Genomic DNA, 12,062 nt, shown 5'->3' with positions numbered 1-12,062 from the left:
AGACAGACACGCACGCATGCACACATGCATGTACACACACACAGAAATGCACACACACACACACACACACACACACACACACACAGACATGCACACGCACCCACACACACACACACACACACACACACACACACACACACACACACACACACCCACACCCACCCACACACACACACACACACACACACACACACACACACAGACATGCACACACGCACCCACACACACACACACACACACACACACACACACACACCCACACACACACACACACACGCACCCACACACACACACACACACACACCCACACCCACACACCCACACACCCACACACCCACCCACACACACACACACACACACACACACACACACACACACACACACACACACACACACACACACACACACACACACACACAAGCTAACAACACTAAACAACACTAAAAACACTGTAACATGTACACTAAGCATCAATCTAGACACCTGGTGCTGCCCTTCGTGCCTTTTGATATCGACACTTGTCTGCCAAGACTTCCTTAATTTTGCTCCTCACGTCTTTCAAGGCTTCTCCTGGCAGAAGAGGAAATTTCATCGCACAGTCACCTAAAAAAATATTCTGTACTGCATGCATGTATATACCGCATATCTCCATTATTGCAACAATCTTACTTCGTAAAGCATCCAACTTTACAGGAGTCAGTTGCCTTGTGGGATCACGACTCCCAACTTGTAAAGTTGGCAGCTGACAGTTCGGAGTTGTGAGAATGGCACCATTACACATAGCCTTTCATCACCAACTTTAACTGCTACAAAAATTAAAACTAAAGTTAGAAAGGTCAATCAGAGTACTCTATATAAATAGATTATGAATAGCATGCCTCAAACATTTTAGTTTTAAAAATGTTATCGAGTCATTCAGAATGATTTAGTTATACTTAGTAATGCCTACTACTGCTTTGACACTGCCACACATAACAAGAGTGGCTCAGGTAGTAACAAAGTTGTCTTTGATTGGATTTAGCTCTGAAGAACAACATAAATGCAACCAATCTGCCTAGAACAGAAAAGTAAATGTAACTGCACTTCACTTCTAACATAAATTGGTTCTGTTTACTGTGTCATTCAGAACCAAACTCATCAAACTGCATGAACCAAGCCAGTGTATGTGTAGTTGTATGTGCCAGTGTAAATGCATTCTAAACAAACTTTGATTACTGTTCATAAAATAAAGTTAGATTTTTACTAAAGCCCGGTTCACAGTTCGACGCTGGCACAGCGTACTGCGAGTGTCCTGAACGCTGACAAGGATGCTCACACGAGCGTTAGCGAAGACGCTGGTGCTGGACCATTTACAGTATTGCGTCTGACGAGCGTCCATCGCACAAAGAACACACTGCGACAGTGGTCTGGCACTGCAAAGTAACCACATGTGTACAATGTACTCACGACAGACATGGACGACGACATTTTGCTTTTGTTGTGCTGCTGCACCGTAGTCTTGATCAAGCGTTTTCTTTCATCCTTATGTCCTTGTACTCCTTTGACTGAACTGGCCAAACGCAGGGAAAACCGCGCACACACTCAATGAAAACTTCCGTCGACGAATCAATGATCGATGCCATGTGAATGAATAGAATATCCCGGATACGTCCAGTGACTGACTTTCGATTAGTTGAAACCGAGCACGTGATGTCATCGGATGCTGGGTCACTTCCGGCTAGGACGCTCGATTAAAACTTTTCTCTATTCCAGCGTCATGGACGCTCGCCTAGTGTCGTGTGAGCATCGTACAAGCATTGCCAATGCTGACATGTTCACAGTGTGACGCTGACGCTCGCTCATCGTCAGCATCCAGGACGCTGGCATGACGCTCGTGCCAGCGTCGTACTGTCAACTGGGCTTATGTTTATAGTATAGTCCATATATTAATGTCAACAAACCATTTGGAGATTTCGTTTCTGTAACTACTATTGAAGAAGGAGAAGCAGCAACAGCCTCCTCGCAGCCAAGATGTATCATCTGTGGAGATTCACTAGAGCTTGCTGTCATTTGACTTGGTGTGTTTGCACTCTGAACAATACACTGCGTCAACACATGACAACAGCCAATACAATATAGTACTTGTACCTTCTTTGCCTTGTGAGTAGAAAGAATTGCTAAAGTGTTAGATGTGACTTCTGCCACTGTGCTGAGTTGCGATTTTATCTCAGCGAATTCAGTGCCAACTAACAACAACGTGGTTTTTATGTCTCTCAGCTGTCCCTAAATAAATAAAACATTATCACATCAGAATAACATTGTAAATAATATTGAGTGTAAATAAGAAGGTTGTTCTGAAAACAATAGCTTTCATTAATTCAAGCGCATATACTCATTATTCAAGTTTTACATGCCTTTATACATACATACATACATACACACACATGCACGCATGCACGCACACACACACACACACACACACACACACACACACACACACACACACACACACACACACACACACACACACACTTCACTTTGAATGTCACAGTTGTTAAAAAACCCATGAGTTGTAAAAAGAAATTTTGTATACAGACAAACATTTTCAATAGCATACAAGAATGAGAAAAGAAATGTGCAAGCAAGAGAAGATACAATAAAGTACTCTAAATTGACAAAAATTCGTTATAAAAAATAGATCAAATCGTATTACTCAGTAATATGCATAATACAATATGTTAGCAAGACACATTATAGTTCATTTTATACAGACCTTCACTTTCTGACATCCACTACATGAGTGACTCTGAGATCGAGATAAAGTTGCTGAACCTAAAAATCAAAAAGAAAGCTTGATCCAATTACAATAAATATGTTAAGTGTACCACAAAAAATTGTAATTTCATAAAAACATATTACTTACATATAACTCTTTCAACACACAGGTACAGTAATTACTTAGCAAAAACATTAACTTAAACAAACTAAGTGTAATGTTCTTGCCTACACATTTGTGTGGGAGTGTGTATAGAGTTAATTACTGATTAATTATGTTGCGTTGCCATAATTGGTCAATCTGAGTTGCATTACCATATTAGGCCATACCTAATTTGCATCTTTCCGGTATTTGACTGAACCGGCGTTTGGTTTTGAGTGAATTAGTCCAGTGGGTTATAGAGTAGTCAGTCGGTGAAGGGGAGAGTTTGAGTGCGAGTGATAATAGAAGTCGTCGTGTTTTGTGCACTCATTATGGTGTCGACCGCTCGTGTCTTCTCGCTGTACCTACATTGCCACCACTCGTCGTCCAGCTCGTGACAACTGGGAGCCTGTCCGAGAGCAACGTCACAAGAGAAGCTGAACAAGGAAGAGAGAAGAACGGAAGTAGGAAAGAGTGAAGAACGGAAGTAGGTAAGAGAAGGGAGCGTTACTGCGCAAGTGCATAGCTGGTAATAAAACAACAGACGGAACCGTGATAACTATACGTTGGCAGTGTAGGAGTTATAACGAGACTGACATGAACCGATTGGTTGAGGTCGGTCTGAAGATAGGGCTAGAGGGGAAGGAGCTACAGTCCTTCGTATCGGAGCAACTTGTCATAGAGTGTGATGAAAGACAACGAGAACGTGAGTTTAAGAGAGCGCAGATAGAAGCCGAGGAGGCATTGCAAGAACATGAATATGAGCGAGAATGTGAATGAGAGGAAAAGCGTAGGAAGCATGAGTACGAACTGAAGAGGTTAGAGTTAGAGGCCGGCAGTAAAGCAGCACGTGTGACCAGCGCCCATAATGCGAAATCAAAGACACTGAAGCTCCCCCTGTTTTCTGACGGCCACGACGAGTTAGACAGCTGCCTCCAGCATTTTGAGCGGTTCGCCAGAAGTTGTGCGTGGAAAGAAGACAAATGGGCCACGTACCTAAGCGCCTTGTTGACGGGGAAAGCATTGAATACCTATTCCAGACTTTCAGATGCTGATACGGGGAGCTACACGCGACTGAAGAGCGCCTTGTTGAAGCTCTATAACCTTACTGAGGAGCGTTACAGAACAAAGTTTCGTAGAGTCAAGCCGGAGCAGAACAACACACCGCTACAATTTGTCGTACGTCTGCGGTGCTATCTAGACAAATGGACAACTTTTTTGGGCACGGACAAAGCCTCTCCTGAAGCTATACAGGACCTGTTCGTAAAGGAACAATTCTTAAATTCCTACCCGTTCGACTTGTCAGCACATTTGCATGAGAAGCCGCTGAGGACAATGGAGGAGGTTACCAATGCAGCAGAAAGATTTCTGACAGCCCGAAATAGACAATTATATACTGCACAGCAACAGCCACAACACAACGCCGCCAAGACATCTAGCAAGGAGGAGTCTACCGTTGCAAAATCAGGGGAAACGAGAGCGGTCTAGTCCCGGGGCCCGCAATGCTTTTGTGTAACAGGTTTGGCCATAGAGCCATTGAGTGCAAAGAGAGAAGCAGACGACGTTGTTTCAAGTGCGGTAAGATAGGCCACAAAGCCCGAGACTGTCAAAACACGATTCGTGCTGGGAAGGCTATGCCAAGTCAAACGCTGCTCTACAGGATGTGGAATCCGAAGAACCGCTGAGTGATGTTCGGAGTCATAAAGAGATTAGCGCAGGATTCATGGCAAGCCACAAATACAAGGAGATGGGTCTATCGCAGGTCGAGTTTGAGGAGTCGGTTGATGTCGGGTATCTAGTCCTGCATGAGGGGAGGAAGATTCCTATCGTGAGTAACGCTGCCAGTCCGCTGTGGCTGAGGGATCATCGCAAAATGCCCGTGGTTAGAGGGAAGATTGGTACCAAGTCTGTGGACGTGCTTCGGGATACCGGATGTAGTGGTGTCATAGTGAAACAGCAACATGTTACGGATGACCAGCACACGGGTCGGGTTGGAATGATGCAGATGGTTGACAATAGCGTCATACGTGTGCCTATCGCGAATGTAGAGATTGACTCGCCGTATTTGTCCGGACAAGTCCAAGCTCTCTGTCCTCAAGACGCAGTATATGATGTCATAGTGGGAAACGTCCCCGGAGCGAGACCGGCCGCTACCCCTAATCTGCAGTGGGTGGAGACACAAGCGGCGGTCACTAGAGCAGCAAGAAGAAGGGAGGGAAAGGGAGAGCCAGCTCTTTGTCAATCGCCGGAGAAGCAATGGATCTCGGTTAACCGAAAGGAAATCATAAAGATGCAAGCAGAGGACGATTCTCTACAAAGGCCAATGGACATGATCGGTGAAGTAAAGGTGAGAAATCGACGAGAGGTTACATTTGAAAAGAAGAATGGGATACTGTACCGAATCTTCAAACATTCAAGTGTCAATAGAGGAGAGCCTATCCGGCAAGTCATCATCCCTAAACCTTTGCGGGGACAAGTAATGCACTTAGTGCACAACTCTATCATGGGAAGACATATGGGAATACGAAAGACCACGAACCGAGTTCTTACCAACTTCTACTAGCCAGCCGTACAAGAGGACGTCACGAGATGCTGCAGGTCGTGCGATGTATGCCAGCGAACTGTTCGGAAGGGAACAGTACCCCGAGCTGCTCTGCAGCGAATGCCATTGATCAACTCGCCGTTCAAGAGAGTGGCCGTGGACATCGTTGGTCCTATCCATCCAGCGAGCAACGAAGGACACCGATATATTTTGACACTAGTGGACTTCGCGACACGTTATCCGGAAGCAAAGCCTTGAAGCATATTAGTACAGAAGCAACGACAGAGGCTCTTGTTAGTCTGTGTAGTCGTCTCAGAATCCCCGAGGAAATTCTTAGCGACATGGGAAGCCAGTTTGTCTCCGAGTGTATGCAAGAGGTGTCGCGTCTCCTTAGCATTCGACAGATGACAACCACACCGTATCACCCAATGTGTAACAAGTTGGTTGAGAACTTTAACGGTACATTAAAGTGGATGCTAAAGAGACTATGTTCCGAGCAGCCCAAGCAATGGCACCGGTACATTGACGCCTTGTTGTTTGCCTATAGAGAAGTTCCGCAAGAATCCACGGGCTTTGCCCTCTTGGAGTTACTGTACGGAAGAGCGGTAAGAGGTCCCATGCACATACTATGCCACCTTTGGACCAAGGAGGAAGACGAACCCAGTATGCAGACTTCATACCAGTACGTGTTTGAGCTGAGAGAAAGATTGGAAGAAATGCTAAAACTTCTTGCCAGAGAGGAGCTAGAAAAGTCGCAAACGCGACAGAAAAGATACTTCGACCGTAAATGCAAACGACGTGAACTCGAGGAAGGTGATCAGGTACTGCTACTGCGGCCTACGGATAGAAACAAGCTTGTCATGCAGTGGAAAGGGCCCTATGTAGTTGAAAGAAGAGTGGGACCGATGGACTATGTCGTCAACGTCAAAGGCAAATCAAAGGTCTTTCATGTCAACTTGCTGAAGCAATACTACTCCCGAATCAATAAAGCTGACCAGAAACATGACACTTCTGAGGAAAAAGGGGCGGTGCTGGAATTGGTGAGCTCAGCCATAATAGCAGCTGATGGTGAAGGAGGCCCAGACGACGCAGTAGATGATGACGCAACGTCTGATTGAGGAATTCAGTCCTGTATTCACCGATGTGCCTGGCGATACAGACTTGATAAAGCACCGCGTTAAATTGAATTCGGACGAACCAATTCCGTCACGACCCCTATCCAGTCCCATACAGCGTGAGGGAAACTCTGCCAAAGGAGCTAAGCGACATGCTCAAAATGAATATCATCCAAGAGTCAAGATCCCCGTATTCATCTTCAATAGTCAATCGTGAAAAAACGGGACGGCACGAATAGGTTGTGCGTCAATTTCAGAAAGCTCAACAAGATAACAGAAGTTGATCCAGAAGCAACAAATACAGTTGCGGAGACAATCCAGAACCTTAGCACTGACAAGTGGTTTTCAAAGATCGATCTGACCAAAGGATACTGGCAAGTGCCCCTGGCCGAGGAAGATGTTCACAAGACCGCATTCTCCTCGCGCGATGAATCGTACAAAGTTTTAAGAATGTCATTTGGGATGGTAAACTCCAGTGCGACCCTGATGAGAGCAATGAGGATTCTGCTTTAAGACATAGAGAACGTCGAGCACGTCGTCGACGACATCCTAATCCATACTGTTACCTGGGAAGAGAACTTGGGGACGCTCCAAGAACTACTTCAAAGGATGTCTGCTGCTAATCTGACGGCTCGCCCTTCAAAGACCGTAATCAGTGCCCACGTAATCGACTTTGCGGGCTACAGAGTCGGTTACGGTGTTACCAGTCCGCTAGAAGAGAACCTGCAAAAGATTCGAGATGCTCAAAGACCTAGAACTAAAAAGAGATCCGCTCATTTATTGGGCTCATGGGTTTCTACCGGGATTATGTTGCAAATTACTCGGCGATAGCGGCCCTACTGACTGATCTGACAAGAAAGGGAAAACCAAACAAGGTGGAGTGGGGCCACACCCAGGAAAGGTCATACCAAAAGCTGAAAGGAGCTATCACGTCGCGACCGATACTGCAATTACCGGACCACACTAGACAGTTTGTTTGGAGGACCGATGCGTCCGAAGTTGGGATTGGCGCCATTATCATGCAGCGATTCGGCGATCGATTGTTCCCCGTGACCTATATAAGCAAGAAGTTGTCCGACCGAGAGAGGAGGTTTTCGACTATAGAGAGGGAATGCCTGGCACTGGTTTGAGCGTACGAAAGTTGAGAATGTTTCTGTATGGCCAGGAGTTTGTGTTGCAAACGGACCATCAACCTCTTTCATTCCTCAATCAAACCAAGTATGAGAACGATCGGGTCATGCACTGGGCTTTGTTCCTGCAGGGGTACAATTTTCGAATCGACGCTATCAAGGGCAAGGACAACGGAGCCGACTATCTCAGTAGGCTGACCTGACGGCGATCAAGAACGGTAAGATTGAAGTACTCCAGTGCTTCTCTTAAAGGGGGGCGTATGTAGCGTTCTTGCCTACACATTTGTGTGGGAGAGTGTGTATATAGTTAATTACTGATTAATTGTGTTACGTTGCCATAATTAGTCAATCTGAGTTGCATTACCATATTAGGCCATACCTAATTTGCATCTTTCCGGTATTTGACTGAACCGGCGTTTGGTTTTGAGTGAACTAGTCCGGTGGGTTATAGAGTAGTCAGTCAGTCAAGAGGAGAGTTTGAGTGCGGGTGATAATAGAAGTCGTCGTGTTTTGTGCACTCATTACGATGTCGACCGCTCGTGTCTTCTCGCTGTACCTACATTGCCGCCATTTGTCGTCCAGCTCGTGACACTAAGTGAAAACGACGTGTGCAGTTACATGTATGTACAACAAACTTATGGTTTAAGCAGAGCAAAAAGAACAAAACACAATAAAAAGAAAAACAAAGAGTATGTTAATAAGATGTGACACTCAACTTGTAAGTCACATAAAAGTGTGCCACTGTTTCCAGTCAGCTGAGCCACCAAGTTAGCCAGGGCACGAGAGCCACTCGACATAGACACAGAAAGTTATTTACGCTACAACTATTCATTATATTGCCATTCCATACAACTCTGTTTTCAGTCGGCTGTGCCACCCAACTTAGTCAGCTGGGCAAGCGAGCCACTCACTATGCACAGACAGCAGAGAGTAAGGTTATTTAGACTAAAACAATTCATTATTATCAACCCATACAACTCTGTTTTCAGTCAGGTGAGCCACCAAACGTAGTCAAAGCAAGTGAACCACTCGCCATAGACAGAAAAATGTAAGATACATTGTCTAGGACTACTATCAATCATTGTTATTACCCAATACAACAGTGTTGCTGTTGTATGTATGTCACTCAAACTATAGTCACAGCTAGCGTGCATGACACTCATTGCAACAACGAAGTATAAAGTCGTCCAAGACTACTGTCATTCTAGTCCTTGCTATCAATACATATAGGTATATGTACACATTTCAGTTAGTCAATAATGTATTTGTTACTTACTAAATTTTCTGTGAAGCCAGACTTGCCAACCGTCTCTTCCAATTCACTGTCCCTCTATAAACAATAATATACAGATATACACAGATTGCAAATATGTTCCAGTAAACAACCATACATACAATTTCTAAATCAGGGCAAGATTCTCTGCTCTCTGCACATTCCAAAGAAGAAAACCCATTTAGTTAATTTCTTATATATGATATTATCTAAAGAGCTGATAAAATTAATGCTTGCTTGCAAGACCAATATATATATATATATATATTTACCTGAAGAATTTACTCACTGGCATGTCTGATACCTAAATCCTTCCCAGTCTGCTTCCGTTTCTTTCTCCTTGAAACATTCTCTGACTATAGATAAACATATGTCTTCATTTCAATAAATAGCTAGTTAATTAACACAATCAACCAAATCTAACACCTACACTACAACTGCACACAACCACGCGCTTTTAAATAATTACTTCAACAATCACGTCACAGCAACTCATTCGGTACATGCAGTTTGTAACAAAGTTCAAACACGTAAGAAAGTAATGAGTGTTGTCACTTACACTGAAACCTAGCGATCGTTTGGCGGTAGAACATGATGCTGAAGCTACAAGGCCGGCACATAGAAACAAATTGAAACACTCCCTAGACTAGAGGCACATGACTTTGTCGTTTACCGCTAGTTCGGACATGTCTAGCTGGTTGCCAGCTCTGTCTGTGAGCTTCCAGGCCTCATTGATTCCTTTACGTACCCCATCGTAGTCGTAAACTACTGTGATCTCATGGCTATTGTCTGCAATCGACACAGAGATGTACATTGCGGTCATGTGGTCAAGTCAGAGAATGTTCAGAACAGTGTGCAAACATTGCAGTTGAAAATAGCCTAAGAGAAGCTTACCATTGGTGTCATATACGAAATTCGAACTAGACGTCTTCTTGGTTAGCCGTTTTCCTGCTCTGGAAGTCATTCTGCAGACAAGCGACGTCTGTACACGTGCTCCAAATAATGAGAGCTTTGCACACTCCTCTACAGGCGTCTGGCATTCCGCTAGAATAAGATTGGCTTTCAAAGAAGCGCCAAGTCCTAGAGAAGATAATTGATAATTATTTAGATTAGGCAATCGACTATCCGGGTTTGCAGACGCACTTTGGAATATGATACTGACGTGACATCAAGACGGTTGAGTCAGTCATCTTGCTCTAAGCATAAAAGCAGATTGCAAAGACGTTGCATTAATTCTAGCTCCAGACCTTTATGCTAGACTTATCATCTAGTCAAGTGTAACTAGACTATTGCTGTTAGTGTTTGAGTGGCACATATATAGATTGCGTTAGACCGTCTGTCATTAGATGGACATGATTGTACATACTCATTGAAATCTTGTATTATCTCACAATAGAAAACTGACATCATCATTGAATTACCACATACGGGTAGCAATGCCGCTTTTACACATACGGGACTCCATCAATAAATATTGAATTTTTGACTCACTGTTAATGAGTTAATTAATTAATTTGCATTGCAAATAGATAATTAATTCGTGCCCTTTTTATTTATACTAATAATTGGGTTAAACGTTTTAGTCCAATACCTATTGAAAACAGTTTTTAATTAATTAGGAAATCTCTTGCAATGCAATGCAAGAATAACCTACAGCTGTTTGTGATCTGTGACAATCGATGGAGTTGATTTGATGTACACAACCGGTGTTGATCATGAGTCTGTGATGGTTCGAAACTTTCCATTGTAAAAATATTACACTCAGTTCCTCTCACTCAATACAGCACATCCCTCACTATAGATCATCCTTGCTATGTTGACTTCCACTAGACCCCGCCCTCTTTTCGCTCGTTCTCTGTTCATTTGGTTTCTCTTCTGTTGGCTTCGGTACGACTGTTTGTGCCGCCTTTTTCTTTATCTCGTCACTTTTCTTGTCCTCTGCATCTTTATCTGCTTGTCTTGCCCCCTTGCCCCAATACGTCTTTTACTCGATTTCCACACTTTGACACTCGGGTTGTTGAATGAGATAGTCTTTTACGTCCCAAGCAAAACTGCCGTCTTCAAGTAGAAAGATGGCTTTCGTGTCGTCTATCATGTATATCTGGATCTAAATGTTTCCGTTGAATAGAGACGATTGCCATCGGCCGGTGATCTTCTCTGCTTTTGGTTTGGTCACGTCGCCTGCGACTTGGACGAACAACATGAGAACTTGTCCTTTCTTTGATTGTTTGAGGAGATCCTCAACATTGTCGCTGGCCTTCGAAGGGTCAAACATGACGTTTGGTTGTTTGGGTTTCTTCCATGCATAATCGTCTGGATCCTTGTCCTATTCGTTACTCTAGAAACACAAACACAACAGAATCATGGATACACACATTTACGTATACACAAAAATTAATTAATTACCATGACAACATAGTAAAACCAAATAATTGAAACTGATTAGTACATCACCCAGTAACTCAAAAATAAAAATGTAATAACAGTTTCATTGAAATCAACCAAAAACTGATTATGAAAGTCAACCGGAAGTGGAAATTAACCAGCACGTGTTGCTACAAATCATGCCAGTAGAGACTTGCGCGGCAAGCTGTAAGACCTCACAACATGGTAAATTTCTACCTCCCATTGTGCAAACAACTCCATTTCTGCATCTGTATAGTCCCGAATGTCTTTCTTTTCTTCTTCTTTGCAGATTCTGCTGAGTTGTCGTCACCTCCGCCTACCTAGTGAATCACAACCAGAGCGGTGACAAACAACAGCAACGCGTTTTTCATACTTTGGACGTCAAAACGTATTAGTTATCCGGGAGCTTTCAGATTATGCATCTGATATGGTCACGTGCGTTCGCTCGTAGAGTCGATAAGCTCAAATGACTGAAATTTTTAGACATCGGGTTGCTAAATGTTTTTCTAAATTTTAACGCAATAAGATAAACTTGTGCGAAGAAGGAAATTACGTCATCTTTTTGTCACGTGAAAAAGTCGTGTCGTTGTGTGATTGGTCGTTGTCGTTTCGTAGGGTGGAGTCTGTTTCAAGCGTGTTTGCAGTGGTTGAGATATGGATGAATGAGTGATTGTGTTGTGTGATCGTGTTGCTAGTGAAC

At 43.7% G+C, this 12,062-nt stretch overlaps 1 long non-coding RNA gene across 1 annotated transcript; it reads right to left on the bottom strand.

The window, feature by feature from the left end:
* Positions 1 to 395: 395 nt before the first annotated feature.
* On the bottom strand, positions 396 to 10,043 carry LOC134187752 (uncharacterized). The gene is made up of 11 exons (XR_009971153.1): positions 9,851 to 10,043; positions 9,630 to 9,745; positions 9,516 to 9,559; positions 9,229 to 9,312; positions 9,079 to 9,165; positions 8,960 to 9,013; positions 2,753 to 2,811; positions 2,128 to 2,262; positions 1,941 to 2,070; positions 670 to 806; positions 396 to 603 (listed from the first exon to the last, which is right to left on the bottom strand). It is a non-coding gene; the product is annotated as an uncharacterized LOC134187752 (long non-coding RNA).
* Between the last annotated feature and the right edge of the window lie 2,019 nt (positions 10,044 to 12,062).

Source organism: Corticium candelabrum, chromosome 12, assembly GCF_963422355.1.
Source record: "Corticium candelabrum chromosome 12, ooCorCand1.1, whole genome shotgun sequence".
Taxonomy (NCBI): Eukaryota; Metazoa; Porifera; class Homoscleromorpha; order Homosclerophorida; family Plakinidae; genus Corticium; species Corticium candelabrum.
This window is presented reverse-complemented; position numbering and strand designations above follow the sequence as displayed.